The sequence below is a fragment of the Tachypleus tridentatus genome, chromosome 6 (assembly GCF_004210375.1).
Source record: "Tachypleus tridentatus isolate NWPU-2018 chromosome 6, ASM421037v1, whole genome shotgun sequence".
NCBI classification, from domain to species: Eukaryota; Metazoa; Arthropoda; class Merostomata; order Xiphosura; family Limulidae; genus Tachypleus; species Tachypleus tridentatus.
In genome coordinates, this window is record NC_134830.1 from 53,231,451 (window position 1) to 53,255,632 (window position 24,182).

A 24,182-nucleotide genomic window follows, 5' to 3' on the forward strand; every position below is an offset into this window, starting at 1 on the left:
AAATGATGAAATACATTAACTTCACCATTAGTGAACGGTGTAGAGAGAAGTCGGTCATTCGAATGACAGTTAAAACATGACCATAATGTACATCTAAAATGTTCGGGCGTGACCTAGCTGTTAAATACTTATTAAAAAGAAAGATAGAAATTACACATGCATATAAGTTTAAAATTCGGGTTTTATGTAAATTATTCCTACAAAATTAACTTGAAACGCAAAAATTGAAAAATGCTTTTGACGCAATGTTAAGTTTTCAGTTAATTATAATATAATATACCCACTTAGGGTCATGAGATCATGAAGGAAATTGTTAATAACTAATTAAATTTCTAATGTTGACATATTTATTACGTGAAGACAAATTTTTGAAGTATGTCGCTCTCATCAGTGTCTGTGTGTCTGTCACATAACTCCTAAGCTGCTTGTTACCTCGACCTCTGAACGGTGCCAAACAAATCGTCTAGACTATAAGGTTTGCACACAGATAAAACTTTTCGCTCGACCCCTTAGGAAACCCTGTATTCTGCAAAAACACTTACCCAGGAATTCCCCGAAAGCGAACGCAAAATTTGTCATTAATTCGTATTAGAGAACGTAAATAAGTAGGCCCAATAATTGCTGTTCGTAACTTAATTAAAGAAATTAAATCTGCATTATATAGGCCTCGTAATTGTGGTACATATATCTACCAGTTTAGTACTTTTAACATACAATGCTCAAAATACAAAAACAAACGCAAAAGCATTTAACCAAATAAAAACAAAGCAAGTGAAATTGAATTCATGAAACACCTTTGTTCTACTCTAACTTTGACATTTGGCTTATGATCTTCAAACTGTATTAACTCTAGAACTTTGTATGTAGTACCTGTTGTATAAGTTAGGTCAAAATCTATCGTCCAGTCTTCAGATATCCTGTTCCCAATATCGCGACGGACATACAGACAGAGGCAAATTTACGATGTTAAAACTATTTCTCATTTTAATAAATATATTCATTCATTTATAAACCAACTTGAAATATTTCGTTTTAATTTATCTTAATGTGGCTACTAGCCGATTATTATTATGTCCGTTATATATTAATAATTCGGCCCGGCATGGCCAAGCGCGTTAAGGCGTGCGACTCGTAATCTGAGGGTCGCGGGTTCGCATCCTCATCGCGCCAAACATGCTCGCCCTTTCAGCCGTGGGTGCGTTATAATGTGTCGGTCAATCCCACTATTCGTTGATAAAAGAGTAGCCCAAGAGTTGGCGGTGTGTGGTGGTGACTAGCTGCCTTCCCTCTAGTCTTACACTGCTAAATTAGGGATGGCTAGCACAGATAGCCCTCGAGTAGCTTTGTGCGAAATTCAAAACCAAACAAACAAACATATTAATAATTTATTCTTTTTTTTTAATTCAAATTCTAAGAAAACCTAATAGAGGGCAGCATATTTATTATTTTCAGCTTCACTGTGATAACATGACTTCTTCCATATACCCCAGCCACAGTGGGACAGAAAGCACCACCTTTCCATCGTTGTACATTCTTGCTAGAAGATTTATATCTTTCATCATTTAGGGACAATTGAATTATCTCATCCAGTTTTGGACTATAATCTCCTTTTTTGCAGCTGTACAGGGCTCTATACAGAAGATACATTCTTCTCTCTTTACCACATTTTGGTATCATTAATTCACATTGTATGTTAATGACTTAGTTTTCCGCGAACTCCTTCTGCTAGCAGAACAAAATTTAGCATATCTCCCCCAAAAAACACCCACCACCAACAACAAACACATACACGAATTAGCAGAACTAAACGTAGCACACACACACACTCAGATGCACGTAAGTTCATACATTTATTCAATCAGATTCAGGTAAGCAAGTAGCTATCCTTTCCAACCTAATCGATTATACGCTATTCAGAAAATACACCCTTGTGCAAATTAATTGAAACAAATGGTCAATTTACAATATTTTCAGCATGGCGGCCGGTGTAGGCTCGCTGGACCCGCTGATTTCCTTTAATAGTCATTTTTTCATAAAGACGGCGTCATTAGCTGTGTTTTGCAGTACGGTCGATCTGTTTTTGGGATAAATGACGAAATTTTAAGGAATATTACGTCATTCGAAATTGCGTTAGAAGGACAAGAAAATCAGTCAAAAAACAACTTCTTACCAACTCAATGAAGAAAAAACAGTATCAATGAGATCTGAAATAGAAGAACTGGATGCAAGAACAATGGAGGAAGGTGTTATTCAGTGACGAGACTCATTTCTTCGTACAGGGTCAAAGAAGTCTGCATGTTCGCAGATCTCCAGGTGAGAAACTTCGATAACCTCTCATCAATCAGGTCGTAAAACATCCCTTGAAGAAGATGTTTTGGGGCTTTTTCAGCTACTATGACTACATATCGTAGAAGGTATGATGCGAGGACCACAATACATCGACGTTTTGCAGAGAAGAGTCGTTCCAGAATTGAAAAGAGATTTCCAGATGGATCTGACATTTTTCAGCAAGATCTGGCTCCGTTCCACATATCGAAACTTGTGGAAAAATTTATGACTACAACGCGAATAAAGGTGTTGGAATGGCCTAGAAACTCTCCGGACTTAAATCCTATTGAAAATCTTTGGGCGATTTGTAAAGAAAGACTACGGGGAAGAGACTGTACCACGAAAAATAAGCTAATTGAGGTCATAATTGAGGTGTGGTACCGCGATCCAAAAATTAATAAAGATTGCAGTCAACTCGTGGACTCGATGCCAAAGCGGATTAATGATCTTCTGAAAAATAAAGGCGGTCATATCATGTATTAATTTGTGAGTAATCTTTGGATTCTGAGAAATAAAACGCAAAAAATTTGAAAAAATTGTAATTTTCCGTCTTGTTTCAATTAATTTGCACAAGGGTGTACCATGAATTAGATTCTTAAATCAGGCTACGTGTAGGTCTGTTTCTATTGACTTAGAAAATTCTTCCTTTCACTTCGGCCACGTAATAGAGAAGGAACGTTTTCTTCATCCCAGACACGAAGCCTGTTTAGTAATAATCTATCTTTTGGCTTAGTCATATGATAGTAATAACCCCCCAGCACGGTCACTGTACCCTCGATGTGCAGTCGCAAAGTCGTGTCTGTGAGAGACTTGCTTTGTATGTCTGCACTTTCAATTTTCATACTTTCCACATCAGCTACGTCACTCAACTAATGTGTGCGATAATTATATAAAGATGACATTGTACAGACGTAGTTAAAGATAACAGCATAGAGTAAATGATAGAGTTTGTGAAAGAGCCTAATTAACGCTTCCTTCACTAGAGGGCACTAAAAGCCAAATGTACACGAGTAAACTTGTTTCCCGAAATATGTTTCTTTGGAAACAAATGTCAGCGTATGTTTCAATTAAGGCGACATGTTAAAAAGACACGTGCCAAACTCACGCAGCAGTCTTTTATGACTGCCCGGAAGACAAAGTATCTCCTGAGAATGTTTCATAGTGTTGAGGAAACCGGGGTCTACTCCGGACGAACGTTTTCTTCAGAAGGCAAACTTAAACCGTCCATCTTTCATCACCTAACTTTGATTAGTCCCAAATCATGCGTGGGTGCGCCCTCCTCTCCTTTAATAGATCAACAATAAATCAGAAGGCTTATAACGCTAAGGAAATGGGTTTCGATACTCATTGTGTAGCTTTGCGCTTAACGAATAAAATTCACGAATACTCCAGTGGGTGTTAGTGGTTTATAAAAAAAAAAAAAAAAAGGTGAATAGCTAATTTGTTAATTTCTAAAAGAAGTTGTACGTGTGAAAACCAGTTGCAAGTTTCACTCTTAATCAAAATTAATTTATCACGGTACTAAGTTTACCAGGTACAGCTTTGAAATTAGAAAGTGTGTAAGAAAAACAAACCCATTCTATAAACTGTATTTGAACATATAATTAAAATCAGACTTTGGAAAAACGGGGTTTTTCTTACCGTCTGCTACCATAGTCTCGCTGATTCTACAGATTCCACAGGGACAATTGCTAACAAGCACGCGCTTATGGTCGGTTGTTTGGCTAACAGGAAAGTACTGCACTAGTTAAACCCCTCCCCCCTTTCTTACAAGGCCTTTAAGGTCAAGATCTTTCGGTGCAAAAAAGGCTGTCCAAAACCAGTAAATACTGGTTGCGAGACGTGAAGTTCTATACTAAAGAGAACGACCAGGTTCCACAATATATTAATTACTTCGAAACGAACGACTCAATTAAAACTTTAACTTTCTCGTAATTACCAGGAAAGAATAGCCGCATTGAACATTTATATCATGTGCTTCGTCAGGAATTTTGTACATGTGTTTTTCTTTTTTTTTTTTTTTTTTGGGGGGGGGTTCTTTACACATTTCTCACACATGAGTACAAATACATATGCGTGTAAAACTGCACCTACTGAGAAACTGGTGATGGACAAGTTATGTCGAAACAAATATCCATATAAGTTTGGAAAGTAAGTCGGATACCTAGTACTCTTTAATTAATTAAAAGTTTATAGTTACGCCTCAGTTAAACGTATGTTTCACCTCATAAAAGGTAGAAATAAGGTGTATATAAACACAGTCATCTGAAGCGTATTTAGTTTCTCTAGTGTAAAGGAAAATATGGACGATTTATCCTGGCTAGAACATGATTTTAATGTATGGCGTTTATCCTGAATGGAACGTAATTTTATAGTATGGCGTTTATCCTGAATGGAACGTAATTTTATAGTATGATGTTTATCCTAGCTAGAACATAATTTTAATGTAAGGCGTTTATCCTGGCTAGAACATGATTTTAATGTATGGCGTGTATCCTGAATGGAACGTAATTTTATAGTATGGCGTTTATCCTGAATGGAACGTAATTTTATAGTATGATGTTTATCCTAGCTAGAACATAATTTTAATGTAAGGCGTTTATCCTGGCTAGAACATGATTTTAATGTATGGCGTTTATCCTGAATGGAACGTAATTTTATAGTATGGCGTTTATCCTGAATGGAACGTAATTTTATAGTATGGCGTTTATCCTGGCTAGAACAGGATTTTAATGTATGGAGTTTAGCCTGGCTAAAACATGATTTTAATGTATGACGTTTATTCTGGCTAGAACATGATTTTATAGTATGGCGTTTATCCTGAATGGAACGTAATTTTATAGTATGGCGTTTATCCTGAATGGAACGTAATTTTATAATATGGCGTTTATCCTAGCTAGAACATAATTTTAATGTATGGCGTTTATCCTGGCTAGAACATGATTTTAATATACGGCGTTTATCATGGCTAAAACATGATTTTATAGGATGGCATTTGTTTAGTCAGTACGGTGTAGAACAGTAAAACACTTGTCTACCGTACAGTGTAGAACAGTAAAACACTTGTCTACCGTACAGTGTAGAACTGTAAAACACTTGTCTACCGTACAGTGTAGAACAGTAAAACACTTGTCTAGCGTACAGTGTAGAACAGTAAAACACTTGTCTACCGTACAGTGTTGAACTGTAAAACACTTGTCTACCGTACAGTGTAGAACACCCTTTACACCCATGTCAAGGATACAGTTTCCGCTATTAGTCTACAAATAGATATGACAGCTTGCTGTGGTCTAAATAGGGCTTTTCTATGTAATACTACATCTTTTAGAGATTCATTAATTATCTATGATTAATATTCAAGATAAATTTAAATATTTCCCCTCTGTTGATGTCATTAAAAGAATGTCCAAAGGGTTTCTATCTTATTTTTCAACATCAGCACCTACAGCTAAAAACTACTGTTTAATTAATAAGGCATGCTCTGTTGTCGTTTAATTATTAAAACGTATGAACGAAGGAAAAGGTAGAATATAATAGTGTGTCCAGAACCGACGAAATCTTTCGCCAGAGGGCTTTAGGCCAGCTGGAATAGGACAAACATTGTAGAAATCAAAACAATATTTATATCATTGTTACTTTCATTACCAGTATGGGTTAGAGTGTTTAATATACAAATATATCCAGCTGTATTTAACATTCAATTCACTAGTTATTTGGAATTATTAGCTTACACGTAGCCCAGATCTTAAAAGCGGTCTAAACCTTCTGAGGTGTTTTAAGACAGAAAACTGTTAACGGTATAAGTGCTTGGTTATAATACCAATACGTTATATTTTTCATAAGGAGGAATGTCAGATAATTATGATTAATCAGATATACTCATTATTGGGTTAATTTTTCATTTTTAATTCTCATCTAATAAGATGGGGTCGCGGGTTCGAATCCCCGTTGCACCAAACATGCTCGCTCTTTCAGCCGTGGGGGTGTTATAATGTGGCGGTCAATCCCACTATTCTTTGGTAAAATAGTAGCCCAAGAGTTGACGGTGAGTGGTGATGACTAGCTGCCTTCCCTCTAGTCTTACACTGCTAAATTAGGGACAGCTAACGCAGATATCTCGAGTTTAGCTTAACCCGAAACTCAAAAACAAACTAACTAATAAGGTACTTTGCGCTGGCCAGACACTTGTTTTAAAGTGTTTCTCTTTGATCGTGACGTGTACTGTTTATTGAGTAGTTATGTTTATCACGAAGTTAGAAAGAAATTCAATCATTAACTTTATTTTTTTTTTACATAGGGGAAATATTCTACATGTGTGTGTGTGTGTGTGCATATATAAGCAAAAGTACCCGTCCCCAGTGACGGGAAAAGTCTAACTTAATCTGTCATTTTAAATTATTTCACGGACTTTTAAAAAGTCAGTTGCGTTACAATCTTGGTTTCACTCAACGTCAAAGTTCTGAGTTATTTATACAGCCCACTGTGAAAAGTAATTGTATAGTTTGTTTGTAATTAAGCATAAAGCTACACAGCTTGCTATCTGTGCTCTGCTCACCACGGCTATCGAAACCTGGTTTCTAGAGTTGTGTATTTGCAGACATACTGCTGTAGCAGTAATTGTTGAGCATTCCGGTCATACTAAGACTAGCTCAACAATAGTGTACAATAAGTTTAAATTGTTATTTTTTAAGTTAGTCACAGCTTGTTAAACGTGAGACAGACAAACGTTCGGACAGACAGTGTATGTATATATACATAATAGATAAAAATTTGCAAAAAGAAAAGCAAAATACTGTATTTAACAGCATATTGTATGTCGATAAGTCATACTACAGGATTTGAAAGATAATATAAAGACAGAAATTAATTACCTTACGTGTGGAACTTTGACCTCTTCGATGGCACTTTCCATTGAAATAATTATTTTAAAGCTACAATTTCGTAAATATTAGACATAAATTATACCAACAGATGTCCTTGTTGTTTATTTCAGTTTTAAATCATTGTTGTTGGTATTGTATGACAGATGGCTCCATCTAGACAAAATCTCGATTTCAGTTGATGGCATGTTCAGAAGGAGCAATTTTAACGGTAACCAAGTTTTCGACGGTTTGTTCTTTGATCATCAGCAATGAAACATTAATTTTTGATATAGAAATCGCCAATAAGAGAACGCTGTCGGATCATACATTTATCCATCATTAAAATATGAACGATTAATCTTTATTCTGAAGAAAAGATAATATCTGCAGTTAATACTTCGGAACATTCCACAATATCGGGTCCTTTTATCTCATTTGACAGACTATGTATGAAAACAGGCGAATATTAGTTTTAATACACTCGTTTGTCTACTTCAATTCAATGTTGTTTTCTGAGATGTAATCAAAACAGAATCTCTGGCGTTCGATAGAATACAGTTCGTTCCGAAAGTCTGGTTTATTTTAACATTTGAATACCTAGATGAAAACGTAGTATAAAGTTTAATAATTAATAGTCTCTTGCAAACACCATCACAACCACCACCACATAAAAATATAAGGAAGGTTTCGCTACTAACAAAGTCAAAATTTTTATCATCATGGTTATATGGACATCAAAGTGTCATTTTAAACTGAACCACACTTGTGTGGAACTGTTTGAAAAGAAAAGACTTTAAACTGATGTGTTTCAATAAATTACACTAACTTTCACTCTGTCTCTAAAACTTTGGTCCGACGAGCAATACCTGTTGCTAGGAATCTCTCCTATACATCAATGAAAATAGGTGACGAAAGGAGAGAGGTGTGTCCAAACGACACACGTACACGCACCAACTGTCTTTATGAGTCCAATATTTTTAACGTTTCCTGGTTGACCAACAATACGTTAATGAACATGAGCGCTAACATACCTTAGGTTCATTTCCCGTGGAAGAAAGATCATTGTTCTATGTTTTAGCTTTGCGCTAAAGAAAACTGCAAGAATATTTTATATAACGTTCCGGAACGAACAAGGCATTTTGTTACTTCTCAGTGGCATATTTTCTGTAAATCTATAGTTACTTTTAATAGCATGACCCTTAAATCACCAAGTTTAATTAGGACGTCCTGATAGGAAGTAAAACGAAATAAGTGTGATGATGCAAACCTTAATGCGCATGCATGCTGAATAAAACTCGTCGTGAAGACGTTTCAAGTACATTATTTTGAAGAAGTGAAAACCTTTCAGCTGTAAAAAAAAGTTTGAAACTAAGATGAGTTGTAACTGAACTATATTTCATTTCAGGTGTGTCCCAGGTGGTTAGCGTGTCTGAACTGTGATTTATAGGGTTCATGATTCACATCTCATTACAACAGAAACATAATAAGAAAAAAACACTTTGAGGTCGTCAGTGTGCTATAGAAATGAAAGTCGAACCTCATTATTCATTTAGGGTAGCCTATGATTTGGCGGTGGGTGCTATATATAGATGCTTTCCTTCAAGCTTTTCAGTTGTACGTTTTTGCACGAAAACAACAAACTTAAACAAATAAACTGAACTTTAGCCCACCCTTCCCTTAATCCTACTGAATTCGTGTTCTACATATTAATAATAAGGTAAAGTGACTGTATTTCTCTAAACCCAAACTGACGACCCTTGTATAAGAACACGTGTCTGTAGTCACCATAAATACGGCGGCATGCCGTGATTAAGAACCTTGCTACATTAGTAACTATTGTACTTCTTATTGCGATCTGTTTAATACTTTTTTAGTTTACAAAATAACAGGGAAACTTACTATTCAATGTCGTAGAGATTAAGTCACTGACGACTGCTTTTTGTGGTGGCGAGCGAAAGTGCGTGGAGTAGACCTTGCGTCGTGAAATGTTTGACACAAAATTGTTCTATTAACAGTAACTGAATGATTACTTCCAATGTATTTTTGGTTAAGACACTTGAATCGAAATTCAAGGGTGGCAGGTTTGAATCGTCGTCCCGCCAAATATGCTCACCCTTTCAGCCGTGGGGTCGTTATAAGGTGACGGTCAGTCCCACTATTCGATGGTAAAAGAGTAGCCCAAGAATTAGCGGTGGGTAGTAATGACTAGATAGCTGCCTTCTCTCTAATCTTACATTGCAAAATCAGAGACAGCTGGCACGGATAGCCAGCCCTTATGTAGCTTTTCGCGAAATTAAAATAACAAACAAAACAAAAACAGAATAACATTATAAGTTTATTTACTGATTTATTCAGTACAATAAAGTTTAGTCCTAACTAAACTAAGCAAAACAAACATAAACGGGCATAAGTTAATGTTAATTTATCTCGTTATCGAATACTGACCATGTGTAATAGTCATTTAACTTAGGCCTAAGATACGTTGACTTACAGATTTCTGTCTGCGATTAGAATTTTCTCGAACTCTTCTAGAAGATCTGCAATTAAAAAACAAACACTTGTAATAAAAATATCAATTTGACCTGAACGTTTCGCGGGTCTCCCTAGTTGTTTCATATTGCAATCTTGTGTAACATAAAACTGACGAACTGACACACGGGCAAGTAGGCAGATAATATTTAACGCGGTTTTTTACGCTATTTTACGTGTTTATAAACGTTTGCAAAATACCCTCGGGTTGTTTTTATTAGTGCATAAGGAAAGAAGAATAAGGACAAAAAGCACATTGTTGTAGAAAAGGGGGCGCTGTTGCCATACCAGCCTAATTAACATATATTAATCGCGACTGCGAAGCTACATAGTTTACAGGTACGAAAGTCTGGATAAAGTCTTAAATGTGAATTTTCAACAAATTTAATAATTGCCTTTAAAACTGTAGTTTGGTTTGGTACAATTCTTGTGTGGTTGACATATTTCTAAACACTTTAGTTTTTGAGTAAAAAATGAAACAAAATATGCGGGTCTTCTAACTCAAGTTCCTCTCTGTCGTTCATCTGTTTCTGTGACGTTTTACAACTATGACTTAATAGTTGCCAAACACACTTCCTTGCGCTCCGACCATTTTGTTCCTTTCAGTGCTGGTGTTTTATGTAAATCTATCGGTGCTTTTTTTCGGATTACATACTTTGTGAGACTATTTTTGTCTTGATATTGCTACTTTATGTTTGTTTTATGATAACATGGTTACTGGTTAACAAATTCATAGTATAATGCTTCCAAGACATCGATATTCAGGCAATTTTCATCAAAGCCTCGAGTCTGGGTAATGCACTCGTCATCTTTTAATCGGTTTGACACTTTGTCGTATGAGCGACAAGAAACGCACTCTCTCCTGGTTGGCATCTGCTCGCATAATCCACACCTACACCTTGCACAAACATATGGAAAATGTCATATAAATTATACATTTATGGTAAATATCAAATTAACTATTCAGACCGCTACATCTAGTTTGAGTTTATAGACAGAATTATGACGTATAATTGAAATTCATTTTGTTACGAGTCATAAATACCTGGTACAATGATTGTGGAAGGGCCAAGTATTAGTTACCATAGTCGGCAAAGTATAAACAAATAAAACTCAGTCTGTGATACCAATAATTTATAAACACCAGACAGGTTTCGAGATGCTTAAAATTACACGTAAAATAATACAGACCATATTTGTTGTCATGACTTAGGCTTACCATTCTCCCACTGGAGGTATGACCGACGCGCAACTGGCCTGGGCCCCATCAGTATCACTCACAGTTCCGCTACTCTCACTCGTGGAACTGTCCTCATCATTAGAACTTGTCAGATCTGTATCAATAGTAACTGTTCTAGGTTCGTTCAGAGTAGGTTCGAATTGATATGGCGCTACTCGACACTGTTCAGAACACAAAGTTAAAACAGACTCCGCCTCTGTTTCTCCGTATGCGCTGACCATGTTTATTTACATTCAACGCGCTGTCGTTGGTGGTTTGTTTGGCAACTATTACGTCACAGTACTTTTCCTAGCGGAAAACTTAAAAATTAAAACGTTCGGATTGCCGTTCGGAAAAGGCTCTTTCTGCACCAAGTTCTATATTCCATTTATTAACACATATTTTTTATAAAAAAAAATGCGAACCTGCAAAATTAATCAGTATGAGTAGTTCTTTTGACTGCAAAGTTTTCTTTTTTCTGTAAAATTCACCTTTAATTATAACCTGACTTCGCAAGTTGTCTCGCTGTATTCTTACCTTCTCTCGCTCATTCAATTTATATCGTCATATTTCCCTTGAAATCACTATCGCTAATATGTCTTTCCATATCAATACAGTTATCTATCTTATCTCAGTGTGTATTCTATTTTGTCTTATTCATCTTTCCAATCTCTCTTTCTCTTATTTTGCTCTGTCTATCATCATATGCGGCCGTTTTCTTTATTTGCTCTATCTGCCTATCTTCGATAAAGTCCAAACACTAAAATATACATCTAATGAGATTTGTAAGTAACACCGAATATGATTTTTTTTCTGAAGTGTTAAAGCCAGACATCTACAAGACCTTTAAACACGTATCAAATCTTTCTTTAGGTACTTGTAGCCAATGAAGATCACTCTAGCCCGACATAGCCAGGTGGTTAAGGCACTCGACTCGTAACCTGAAGGTCGCGGGTTCGAATCACCATAACACCAAACATGCTCGCCCTTTCAGCCGTGGGAGCGTTATAATGTGACTTTCAAACCCACTATTCGTTGGTAAGAGTAGCCCAAGAGTTGGCGGTGAGTGGTAATGCTTAGCTGCCTTCCCATTAGTCTTACACTGCTAAATTAGGGATGGCTAGCGCAGATAACCCTCGTGTCGCTTTGCGCGAAATTCAAAATAAATTAAACAAACCGAAAATAACTATACAACGATTTCATGTTTACAAATTCCCAGCTCAAAAAGAAGCTAATTTCAGCCTTCTGTCTTTGTATACTACATGGCATTCTCGGTTAGAACAGTAGCAACCATTTAGAATGTTGCGTAGTCAGATTCAAACACACACTTTTACCTTTACGTTTGTGTAAGCCATGTTTTTCAATGCGATAAACATAAGAGTAGACAGCACTATTTTAAGCCATATTATGTAGTATTTATTAACTTGCCTTTAATGGAACAGCTCCAAGAAAAGGTTATTTTATTTATCCTTCTCAGTAACTTAATCTATTTTCAGGTCTTCCCACAACCTGATGCAGTGAATGGTAGTTTTAAGGTATAGAAAGATGTGGGTTGAAGCACAACTGATATTACTTAACTTTTAAATTAAAACCATGTTTAAAAATTAAACATGAAAGACCGTTTATTTTTATCGATACCTTCCTACCCCAAAGGACCTCTACCCATTATTTCACAACGTTGTTTGTGGGTGCCTGCAGGTGTTATGCCCTTTATCTTCGATTCAGTTGTTGATATTAAAATCCTGTTAGATAATTTCTGTTGTTGTTGTACACCACTAATAACTTAGGTTATTTTCCAAACTGTTCTATTTCCGTCTTAGTCTTCTAGTTCGGAACATATTAGAATCAAACGTTAGGCTTTTTAATTAATATTATCGTTGATGACATGTCTTCATCGATTCTGAGTAGGAAATTATTAGGTTCTTGTTCACAAATCCTGCACGAGAACCCACGAAGTAATATTATTTGCTCAACTTTTAATTTATCAAACCCAAAGGTAACGTTTATTACTATTACTCTGACATACAATAAAAATCGGAGATTTTCAAGGACGATTGGCGCCGGATTTTGAGGTTTACCTTAAGCACATTCACACGTAGTAAAATGTCCAGTTAGTTACATGAACTTCATTTCAGTTCGAATGTAACTGCAAGTGTAAGCCTATTGTTACACTTTCTAGGTTTACAATTCGTGAATTTATAAAGTTTTTCACCTGAGATAATATTTGCTTTTGGTTAAGTGAATTGTTTGTTTGTAGTTTTGTTTCGAATTTTTCGCAAAGCTAAGCGAGAGCTATCTGCACTAGCCGTCCCTAATTTAGAAGTGTAAGACTGGAGAGAAGGCAGCCAATCATCACCACTAACTGCCAATTCTTGGGCTATTCCTTTCCCAATGAATAGTGGGATTGACCGCCACATTATAACGCCCCCACGGTTGAAAGGGCGAGTATGTTTGGTGTGACGGGGATTCGAACCCGCGACCCGCAGATTACGAGTCGAGCGCCCTAACAACTTGGTCATTATGGTCATGAGTTGATATATATGACCTAAATTACCGAACATTCGAAGCAACATAACGTTTCGCCAATGTTATTCTTCTTAATTAAACAGATGTGTGTGGTTCTCCCGCGAAGGGTCTAGACCTCTGATATAGGAGCTGAAAGAACAAAAACGTGCACGCTTTGACTTGTTAAAATGTTCCAGATAACATAATAACAGGTTGTGGTTTAGTAACTGTACGTGTTGTTACAGAAACTACAATCTTAAAGCTTGCAGCTGTGCCTAACGCCTGTAACTAAACGGTCTCATTAGGCTTTGTGATAGAAACTAAGATTTTGGCGCCTTCAGCTCTGCCTAAAATCACAAGCTGTACATAATCGGAGCTTCTCCTAAATCCAGTTCATAATTAAAACACCAGTTTCTATGTCAGAAGACTTTCACTCAAAGATTGATATGAGCTGTTTCTTTGAGTGAGGTGTAATAAACACCACCACAAGTGTGAGCCCACCATGAGACCCCCAAAAGTATGAGAATTTTAAAGAGTTTATCACCACGTGAAATTCTTATCTCAGATTCGCTATTCCTCTGTCTTACTTACACACATATAAAAATACACCTGCATAGTGTGCATTCTTCCCTTTGGCTGACCTTTAACGGTTTCAAGCTTAAACGTGTATGTGGGCGGGGTTCTCTCGATCCACACCTGGAAATGACAAGTTTACGTCTTACGGCCAACAGCTAAGTCTGAGAACTGACATGTAAAAAAATAAAAAATACAACGCAACTGTTCATCACATGGAATGGGGGGTATACTGATAACTGCTTGGCCATTTTCTATCGAGGTAGTTGTTAATTATGTGTTATTGAACTGAGCACATATTCAGTGATGACGAGAAAACCCACTTATAGAGAAAAATATATATCTAAAAATAGTTGGTTTAGGTTGAGATTTTTTTTTTTATGTAGAGGAGCGAACAACGTTTCGACCTTCTTCGGTCATCGTCAGGTTCACAAAGAAAGAAAGAGGTAATTGACCGATAGCTGACCATATGTTTGAAGGGAGTTGTGTAACTGAGTGTAGGAATGTAGAGGGCGTGTTTAGATGTTACATTATATTTATTAATATAGGTATAAAGGTGTTCCTTTGTATTGGTTTATTTTGGGCTGTTTCAGTGATAAAGCTACTCATAAAATAAAGTTCTCAACTAAAACAAACTATGATCACGTAGCAACACAGAAGTTTTGTTTAAGCAAAAGCTGCACAGTTGGTTATCTGTGCTGAGCACAGAACAGGGAGCGAATTCTGAATCCTAACATTACAAGCCATTTCTACTGTCCCAAAGACGAAGCTTATTGTTGTACCAATGTATTCAACTGCCACATTAGAAACAAATCAAATCTGTTTCATACATTTTATTGATACGTATAGACCACTGTTGTGATCCAAGTACCGACGCTAGCTAAGTAAGACATTATTCTCTGCTGTCCATGTAAGTAAGACATTATTCTCTGTTGTCCGTGTAAGTAAGACATTATTCTCTGCTGTCCATGTAAGTAAGACATTATTCTCTGTTGTCCGTGTAAGTAAGACATTATTCTCTGCTGTCCATGTAAGTAAGACATTATTCTCCGTTGTCCGTGTAAGTAAGACATTATTCTCTGCTGTCCGTGTAAGTAAGACATTATTCTCTGTTGTCCGTGTAAGTAAGACATTATTCTCTGCTGTCCGTGTAAGTAAGACATTATTATCTGCTGTCCCTGTAAGTAAGACATTATTCTGTGTTGTCCGTGTAAGTAAGACATTATTCTCTGCTGCCCGTGTAAGTAAGACATTATTCTCTGCTGTCCGTGTAAGTAAGACATTATTCTCTGTAGTCCGTGTAAGTAAGACATTATTCTCTGTAGTCCGTGTAAGTAAGACATTATTCTCTGTAGTCCGTGTAAGTAAGACATTATTGAATAACTTATATGACTTGGTTACTTTTTTATTTCTTTTTCCATGTTACATTTCATATTTTACGTGTTTGTCCTGGCGCTTAATGCACTCGACTCAGGTTCGAATTATGTCCTTGAATATGCTCGCTTTTTTAGTCGTGGGGATGTTATAAGCTAATAGCCTATCCCACTATTCATCGGTAAAGTGTAGTATAAGAGTTGGCGGTGGGTGGTGATGACTAGCTGCCTTCCTTTTTGTTTATCATTGTGTTAAGTTAGGAACGACTACTCAGTTAGTCCTCGGATAACTTTGGTTGAAATTCAACAACCACATTTTGCATGTTCTCGGCGAGTGTTGTTTTTGTTTTTTTCCTTCACGATTTACGAATAACTTTTTCTGTAAGCTAGCTACACTTTGGAAGCGAGTTAAAATGTTATTTTTATTCTAACAAAGTGGGAAAACAATAATTTACAAGCCTTTCAGTGTACCTATTTTGTGATAGATGTACGTTCATTTCTACGTATTTGAATTTGTATTAAAGTCGTTTGATATTGAACTATGCGAAATTTACTGTTGGTTTATTCTCTTTCATTTGTGAATTTATGTTACGATGGGCTGGTTTTGTTTGTTTGTTTTAAGTTAAGCACAAAGCTAGCTACACAATTGAAACCCGGTTTATATTAATGCACGTTTGTCCACAGACATACTGCTGTGCTAGTGTCAGATTGGAATACACTACACTACTGTATTTAATTTCTATATGTCACACCTGTGTGTGTGTTTTACATTTCCTGCAATATGTAATTCATTTATTTTCCAACATTACCTTTCCTTTCTTCCCATTTAGTAGTTTTGTAACCCACATGGTGTTTATAGTTGTGATTGTAGTATCCCAAATTTGGAAAGTTTTAAAGAATTCACCTAACACTGAATTATGAACAGAAGACATTTCAATATAAACATTTCAGGAAAGCTAATGGAATAAAACATGAGGTCATAAGTTTTAACACACGAGATCATAGTATTTCGGTGAAAGAATAAACAATATGGAAATATGATATTTTCTTATATCACATGTTTGTATCAAGATATCAAAGAAGAAGAGTACAGAAAATAATAAAAAGTTGGATCAGTCTTTGGTCTTTATACTGAAGTAATGTGCAGAGATAAAACATCCAATGGAAGGAAACGTTACTTTAATAACAGTAAGAAAAAACCAACTAGATTATGAAATTAAATTATCTTCCCTTCAAAATAAATGCTTATTTTTAAAGCTAGTTTTTATTTTATTTCTTTCACTTTACATACTTATCTTTCCCCCAGTGGCACAGCGGCGTGTCTGCGGACTTAAATGGCTAGAAACCGGTTTCCAATATCCGTGGCGGGCAGAGCAAAAATAACCCATTGTGTAGCTTTGTGCTTAACTATAAACAAACAAACTTGCGCTTAACAACAAACAAAATATCTTGGTTAATAAAATTACCATACACAACACATCACCAGCGTGTTTCCACCAAGGGCGTGGGGGGGATAAGTCTTTGATTTTGCTTTGTTTTTGTAGAAATCATAAATGAGCTTGGTAGGATGTGTGATAGTTGGCTTCCCACGCCTTTTAAGCCGCGGCATAGCGGCTGTCTGAACGGTTCTCAGTTTGTTTTTCTCAAGTACAAACTTTTAACTCATATCTCCGTCATCTATCCACCGATTTGAGGTCTAATTACAGTTTTGGACTAAGGTAAAGTCCTTTCAATTGGTGTATTTGATCACGTCCAACTTCTGATATATTAATTTACCCTAATCCTGCCCAAAATAAATTCAATTTGAAAGTAAGCTAGTGAAGATCCTGATGAGTATTAAATTGGTTAAGGTATACGCGCGCCCCACGACTGATTTTGCTGGAACACAAAAAATATAGCTATAAATAAAAAGGGTCTCATAGATTAACATACTCTGATCCTGCATTTAAACAATTTTCAAGTGCCGCGGCTATTTAGGATTCCACCTTTATGTTGTTGTTATTGTTTATCTCAATTTATCTAAAGAATTCATAATACTTGATCAACAGAAAATCAAACAAGGTATTCAACTCTGGTGATACAAGATTCGTTTTTGTTTGTTTTGGAATTTCGCACAAAGCTACTCGAGGGCTATCTGTGCTAGCCGTCCCTAATTTAGCAGTGTAAGACTAGAGGAAAGGCAGCTAGTCATCACCACCCACCGCCAACTCTTGGGCTACTCTTTTATCAACGAATAGTGGGATTGACCGTCACATTATACACCCCCACGGCTGGGAGGGCGAGCATGTTTAGCGCGACTCGGGCGCGAACCCGCGACCGTCGGATTACGAGTCGCACGCCTTACGCGCTTGGCCATGCCAGGCCTAAGATTCGTTTTACGGTTTTGATTTAGCTTATGGCTTCAGAGATCGTTATTTATTGAAACACTAAAGTAACATAGTTGTTTTTCAGTGCTGGTTTTTGTAGTCGTTGTAATACCATATCAAACTTTCATTAGTGTATCTGACAATACTGTTTATAACAAAATTTGATAATACCCAAGAGATGTGTTTTCCTTGTTCAGTGATACATGTGTACTGACAATTGGTTTGATGCTAATAGTTATTTTCTTAATTTTTAAACTAACAGGTTTTTTTTTGCTGTTGCAGTATCCAAGTTTTCGAGTGTTGGTGTAATATTTTTAGGCATTTTATTTTCTCTGAGTATTTTTGAAATAATTTTTTTAGCTATAGATTTTGCTCAGATGTGTTGGCAATTTTAAAAATTGTTCCCTATTATTTAGTCTACTATATAAAAGCGCCATCTATAGACTAAAATTGTCGTGAAGAACGGATCTTAAGTTATATGTTGAATTTCGCAAAAAAGGTACTTGTTTGTTATTAAGCACAAAGCTACACAAAGGACCATCTTTGCAGTGTTCACCACAAGTATCGAGACTCAGTTTATAGCAGTATAGTCTTCGGACATACCGCTGTACCACTGGGATCTCTCGCTGGAACAGCGGTAAGTCTTTGGATTTACGATGCTAAAATTAGGGATTCGATTCCTCTCAATGAACGTAGCAGATAACCCGATGTGGGATGGATGCTATACGTAAAAAATCACATAAGAGCTATCTGGATTAGCTACCCATCATTTTGGAATGACAGAGTAGACGATTTATTTATTTGTTTTTTTATTATTATAATTGACTATTTATGCTCTACCCACATTAGGTATCGAAATCCAGTTTCTAGTGGTATAACTCCTTACCGTTGTGCCATTGGAGAACCAAAATAGAAGGAAGGCAGCTTGTTGACACTATATACGTAAAAACGCCGGCTGGTTTGGGTTGAGAAAATGTTTATGTAGATTTCTCACCACTGATTATTGTCGACTCGTGAGATCTGACTGTTACTCTTATATTACACCTACGGCCCCAAAACGTAGAGCGCGATATTTTGTTCTCGTTATGGTGGTAGCGGAGCATGAACCATGGATTTTCAGATTGAACTAATTCGTAGTTTGAAAGAAACGTAATTGACATATCTGCACTGTCTAAATTCATTCGATTTTATTGAAGTTATACCTATAAAAGTCTTGTGATTTTGTTTATAATAAACTTCTTATCCTATATGATGATGCATTATTATGGAATTTAAAACTTTAATTAAGAAAAGAAAAAAGTATTGGTTTGAATTTCACGCAAAACTACACGAGGGCTGTATGCTTTAGTCGTCCTTGACTTAGCAATGAAAGACTATAAGGAAGGCAGTCAGTCATCACCACACCACCCACCGCCAACTCTTAGTTTACTTACTCTTTTACCAACGAATAGTGCACCAAACATGCTCGCCCTTTCAGCCGTGGAGTCGCTATAAAATGACGGTAAATCCCACTATTCGTTGGTAAAAGAGTGGCCCAAGAGTTGGCGGTGGATGGTGATGACTAGCTGCCTTTCCTCTAGTCTTACACTTCTAAATTAGGGACGGCTAGCACAGATAGCCCTCCAGTAGCTTTGTGCGAAATTCAAAAAACAAAAACAAATGAATAGTGGGGTTAAGCGTCACATTATAACGCACCCATGTCTTAAAAGGCAAACATGTTTGGTGTGACATGGATTAGAATCCGCGTCACTCAGACTGGGAGTAAAGTGCTCTGTGTGTGTGTGTGTGTTTTTCTTTTAGCACAGTCACATTGGGCTATCTGCTGTGTCTACCGAGGGGAATTGAACCCCTGATTTTAGGTTTGTAAGTCCGTAGACTTACCGCTGTACAAGAACGTGGTAATGCCAGGCCTATTGCAAAAGAAGAAACGTATTTTATTAATAAATATGCGTATCAACTGACTTTAAAAAAAATGGGTGAAAGCAACTGGGCGAATAATGGTCATATATAGCATAAAATGTAAATTACGCACAAAAATCTTTGAGAGTGTGAGACTTTCTGGAAATTTAAATAAACATAACGATTATTTCTATACTGCACTTAACCTTGTCTACATTTAAACGGGTGGATTAAATCAGAGATCAAACAATGAGCTTTCAAGTTAATCAAATATATAAATAAATATTTTATTTTTCTGAGTCTGACATCTGACTTTTCTTTCCTTGATCAATAACCACATAATTCTTGTGAGAACAGGTTTTAGTGGCATGCGCGTGTCTCGTGCAACCCACGTCAAGGATGTTTTTTGACATACGTTGGTGGCGCTGGTGTGTTCGGCAGGCGCTGTATACGATTAAATTTACAAACACACAAAAAAAAGGTTATATTCGTAAAGTTACGTTAGACAATGTCTTTAAAATATGTATAAGATTATTCGTCAACATATAATAAATCGCCCTATAAAGTGTGATGTCCAAGATATGTTTCGAACACACGGTTAACATTATGGGCGAAAACAAAAAGACTGGTATATTTGTTTGTTTTGAATTTCGCGCAAAGCTAAGCGAGGGTTATCTGCTTTAGCTACTCATAATTTAGCATGGAAAGACTAGAGGGAAGGAAGCTAGTTGTCACCACCCACAGCTAACCTTTGGAATACTCTTTTACCAAAGAATAGTGGGAATGAATGTAGCATTACAACGCTACCAGCGTTTAATGGACAAACGTGTTTGATGTGATCAGAATTCAAACCCGCGACCTCCAAACTGCAAGGCGAGGGCCTTAATCACCTAGCCATGCCGGGCTGACCCATGCACGATCCTAACACTATGGGTAAAAAAGTAAATGAAGACCCTATTCCCCTGTAGCTGTAGGTAATATTTCTCTTACCTTTCTGTTATTGGATATTTTACTCAAAAAATATATACTACCACATTACAAAACTATAATAAATTAGCAGCTGTTTCTCTCCGAGTTTCAGAATGGTTCTAATACTACAGATATAAAACAAAGCCATAGTGGCCGGCTTTGTAAAAAATAGCTTTCAAACATTTCCTACATCGAGTTGTACGACGTTTCAAAAATCGAAACCTTCGAAGTTCTCTATGAAAAAAACAAAACAAAAAACTTTGACAACACAGCGTTATACAAATAGGCTTCAAATCACGCCTTCAGTTCAATATAAAGGTTGTAATTACTGAAAAGAGCTGATGGACCGCCCCCCCCCCCCCAAAAAAACCTTCACGTCAGAGCCAGGCATATCTCATGGTGCTGTTAAAAAACTAATGGCTGTTTTCACTTTGGCAAAGCTACTTTAACTGTTGCCACCGTTCCTAAGTTTTAGCTGCCAACCAGAGGGAAGGCAACACTTGGGCTATTGTTTAATGAAAGAATAATAAGATTGGCCATCACACTATAACAACCTCACGACTGAAAGGGCGAGCCCCTTCGGTACCAGATTTCTATCTCGTTACCAGTATATTAAAAATCAAATATAATAGAATAAAGAAAGAGTATTTTAAGTTGAAGGAAAGCCCACAGGTTTAGAAGCACACTTGGAAACTTAAAACCAAAATCAAAATAATCTTCTTCAACCATATTCCATAGAGTTTTCCAATGCAGCTACAAACGATATTGGATTGCTTGAACTACAATGGGCTTTGGTCTACTTAGGTTACAAAGGATTATGGTCTGTTTAAGCTACAATAAATTTTGGGCTGCTTAACTGTGCAAGTTATAAACCTTGATCATTGGAGTTGAACAATGTTTATAAGGTTGTTTAAAAAAAAACAGACTTGGATTTCATAGAAGCATTACTAATTTAGTCATGGTTAAAAAAAGGCAAATAGAACATGACTATCAGAGAGAGAGAGACAGAAAAAAGGATTTTTGAATATTGGAGTATCGAACCTAATCATAGTACCTCCAAACACCAAAAAATAAAAAGGGTGTTGACGTTGAAACTAGTGGCAGGATTCATTGATAAGACATTGTCTGATTATCAGCCTTGGTCAGTGCAACTGTAGATTATTTCGTAAATGTTTTTAAAAAATATATGATAATAGTAATAATGGTGACCCACCAAAATTCGATAGCGGTCAGCATACAACAATGCATAATTGTTGTGACCCCTAACCCACTGTGGATGCAGCAACAACAGAATTAACTAGATTTTTTGACCGAGTTTAACAACTTCTACAAGCAGCAGAAATGGCTGGACAAATATGATTTTAAATATTGTTAAACTATAAACAAACATCCAAATCAATAAAACTTCATTTAGTAATAAAGAGCAGTGCTAATACAAATAAATATAATGCCCCTATTGACGGAGATAGACTGATTTCTTTACAGGTTATAATCGATTCTAAATTATTTAATCTTTTTAAGTATCACGGTTGTGACATGTCTAGTTGTCCTTTAGGGTGGGACTCGATTCAGTACGTTTATTTTGAATTGCTGGATATTACTTACTACAAGAGTTTATTTTCATTCATCTTGAGTAATGTGTGTGTTTTTCTTATAGCAAAGCCACTTCGGGGTATCTGCTGAGTCCACCGAGGGGAATCGAGCCCCTGAGTTCAGCGTTGTAAATCGTGGACTTAGTGATGTACCAGCGGGGATCCCATCTTGAGTAATCAATTACCTCTCTCAGTCTCCGAAAATGCTTATTCCTTAACCATTGGGGACGTTATAATATCATGAATAATCCCTTTATTCGTTGATAAAGAGAAACACAATAATTGGTAAGGTGTGTTGCTGACTAGTTCTTCTCAGCGCATCACTGTAACATTAGAGAAAGCTAGTGTAGATACTAGCTTTGTGCGGTATTCAGTAAAAAAACATTCTGGTAATGTAACAAATGATTCAGTTTATAAGGTACCCCAATTAGAGCCAGGCTAACGGCATCACAGTCACATCCAAATAATATACACATTTAACAAGGCTATAGTTACCATGACAACGTACTTATAATAGCTGAAAAATACAGAAATTGTATAAAACATATAGACTTTTTTCACCCGCTTATTTACAAACGTTGAATTATAAATGATAAGGAATAAATAAATAAATAAAAGGCACCTTATATTTATAGTTTGTGGTATAATACGTGGGGTAAAATCTTATAGGTTTATAGGGGTCATTTTAGGTTTCCCTCCTTTTTTGTCCGACATGTATTCCCTGATTATGTGGATCAATGACGTAATGATCTCAACACGATTAAATCTGCAGCGCCCCCAATAAAATACTGTAATTTACAGCACTATAAAAACTGTTAAAATTATATCTTACAACTTGGACGTTATTAGTAGGCCCTTCAAACAAACGCGAGTACATGATACTTGGACAGTATACAACTAACTACCGAAAAGATCAAGGTTTGGGTCCCAAGAGTAAGTTACAATTTTAAAATAATTAAAATATAACTTCAATGTAGTATACACTGTAGGTTCGGGGTGAAATTCATATCGGGCTGTGGGGCTTTATCATCTTACATTTCAGCTACAGTTATAAGAATGGACGCGAACCAAAAACCGTCATAGTTTCTATTATTCGAAAATGTATTGTTTGTTTATTTGTTTGTCCTTTTTACTCTTAACACTTTTTGATGCGACAGTTACTTGGTGAGAAGATAAGGGGTTGGATAATATTGGAAATATTTGTGAACAGGTTAATGACCAAACTGAAAATTCATTGATAGATGTTAATACAATACCAAATGGAAACACTTCCTATTTCGGGATTTTTAGATAACTTATGTCTATTAATTTAATCATTCTCTGTCTTCACACCGCGAAAAATGTTTGTTTGGTTATTTGTTTGTTTGTTTTTTAATTTCGCACAAAGCTACACAAGGGCTATCTGTGCTAGCCGTCCCTTATTTAGAAGTGTAAAACTAGAGGGAAGGCAGCTAGTCATCACAACCCACTGCGAACTCTTGAGCTGCTCTTTTACCGACGAATAGTGGGATTGACTGTAACATTATAGTGCTCATAGGCTGAAAGAGTGAGTATGGTTGGTCTGATGTGGATTTGAAACCCACGACCCTCAGATTACGAGTCGAGTGCCCTAACCAACTGGCCCCTTAAGAATCCGTGATGACAAAAAAACTCACTTGTAGAGAAAAATATATATGTTAAAACGGCTGGTTTGGGTTGAGAAAGCACTAGGTAAAAGAGTGACCCCTTCACACAAACAAACAAAAAACACATACCCAAAAAAATCCGTTGCGTCAGCTGTAAGTTTGCACATTTATAATGTTAAAATCTAGGGTTCGTTCCCTGCGGCTCACACAGCAGACAGCCAATTGTGCAATTTTGCGCTTAGAAACAAAAGAAACCAAAAATCCGTGGTCAAGCAGTTTCCAGTTTTGCCACAAAGTATATAGAATGATAAAGAAAACGTGCTTTCATCAGATGTTTTACTA

The 24,182-nt window shown here is 36.4% G+C and overlaps 1 protein-coding gene across 15 annotated transcripts in view; it reads right to left on the reverse strand.

Moving 5' to 3' along the window:
- The window catches only part of LOC143252520 (growth factor receptor-bound protein 14-like), a 119,495-nt gene that overhangs the window by 83,769 nt on the left and 11,544 nt on the right, over positions 1 to 24,182 (reverse strand). For 4 of the 15 annotated variants that reach the window (XM_076504773.1, XM_076504794.1, XM_076504787.1 and 1 more), the window contains exon 2: positions 9,682 to 9,727. The exons of the other annotated variants lie outside the window; for them this stretch is intronic. The gene's annotated coding sequence lies outside the window, so the exon portion shown is untranslated. The remainder of the gene's footprint in view (positions 1 to 9,681; positions 9,728 to 24,182) is intronic. 15 annotated transcript variants of the gene reach the window in all.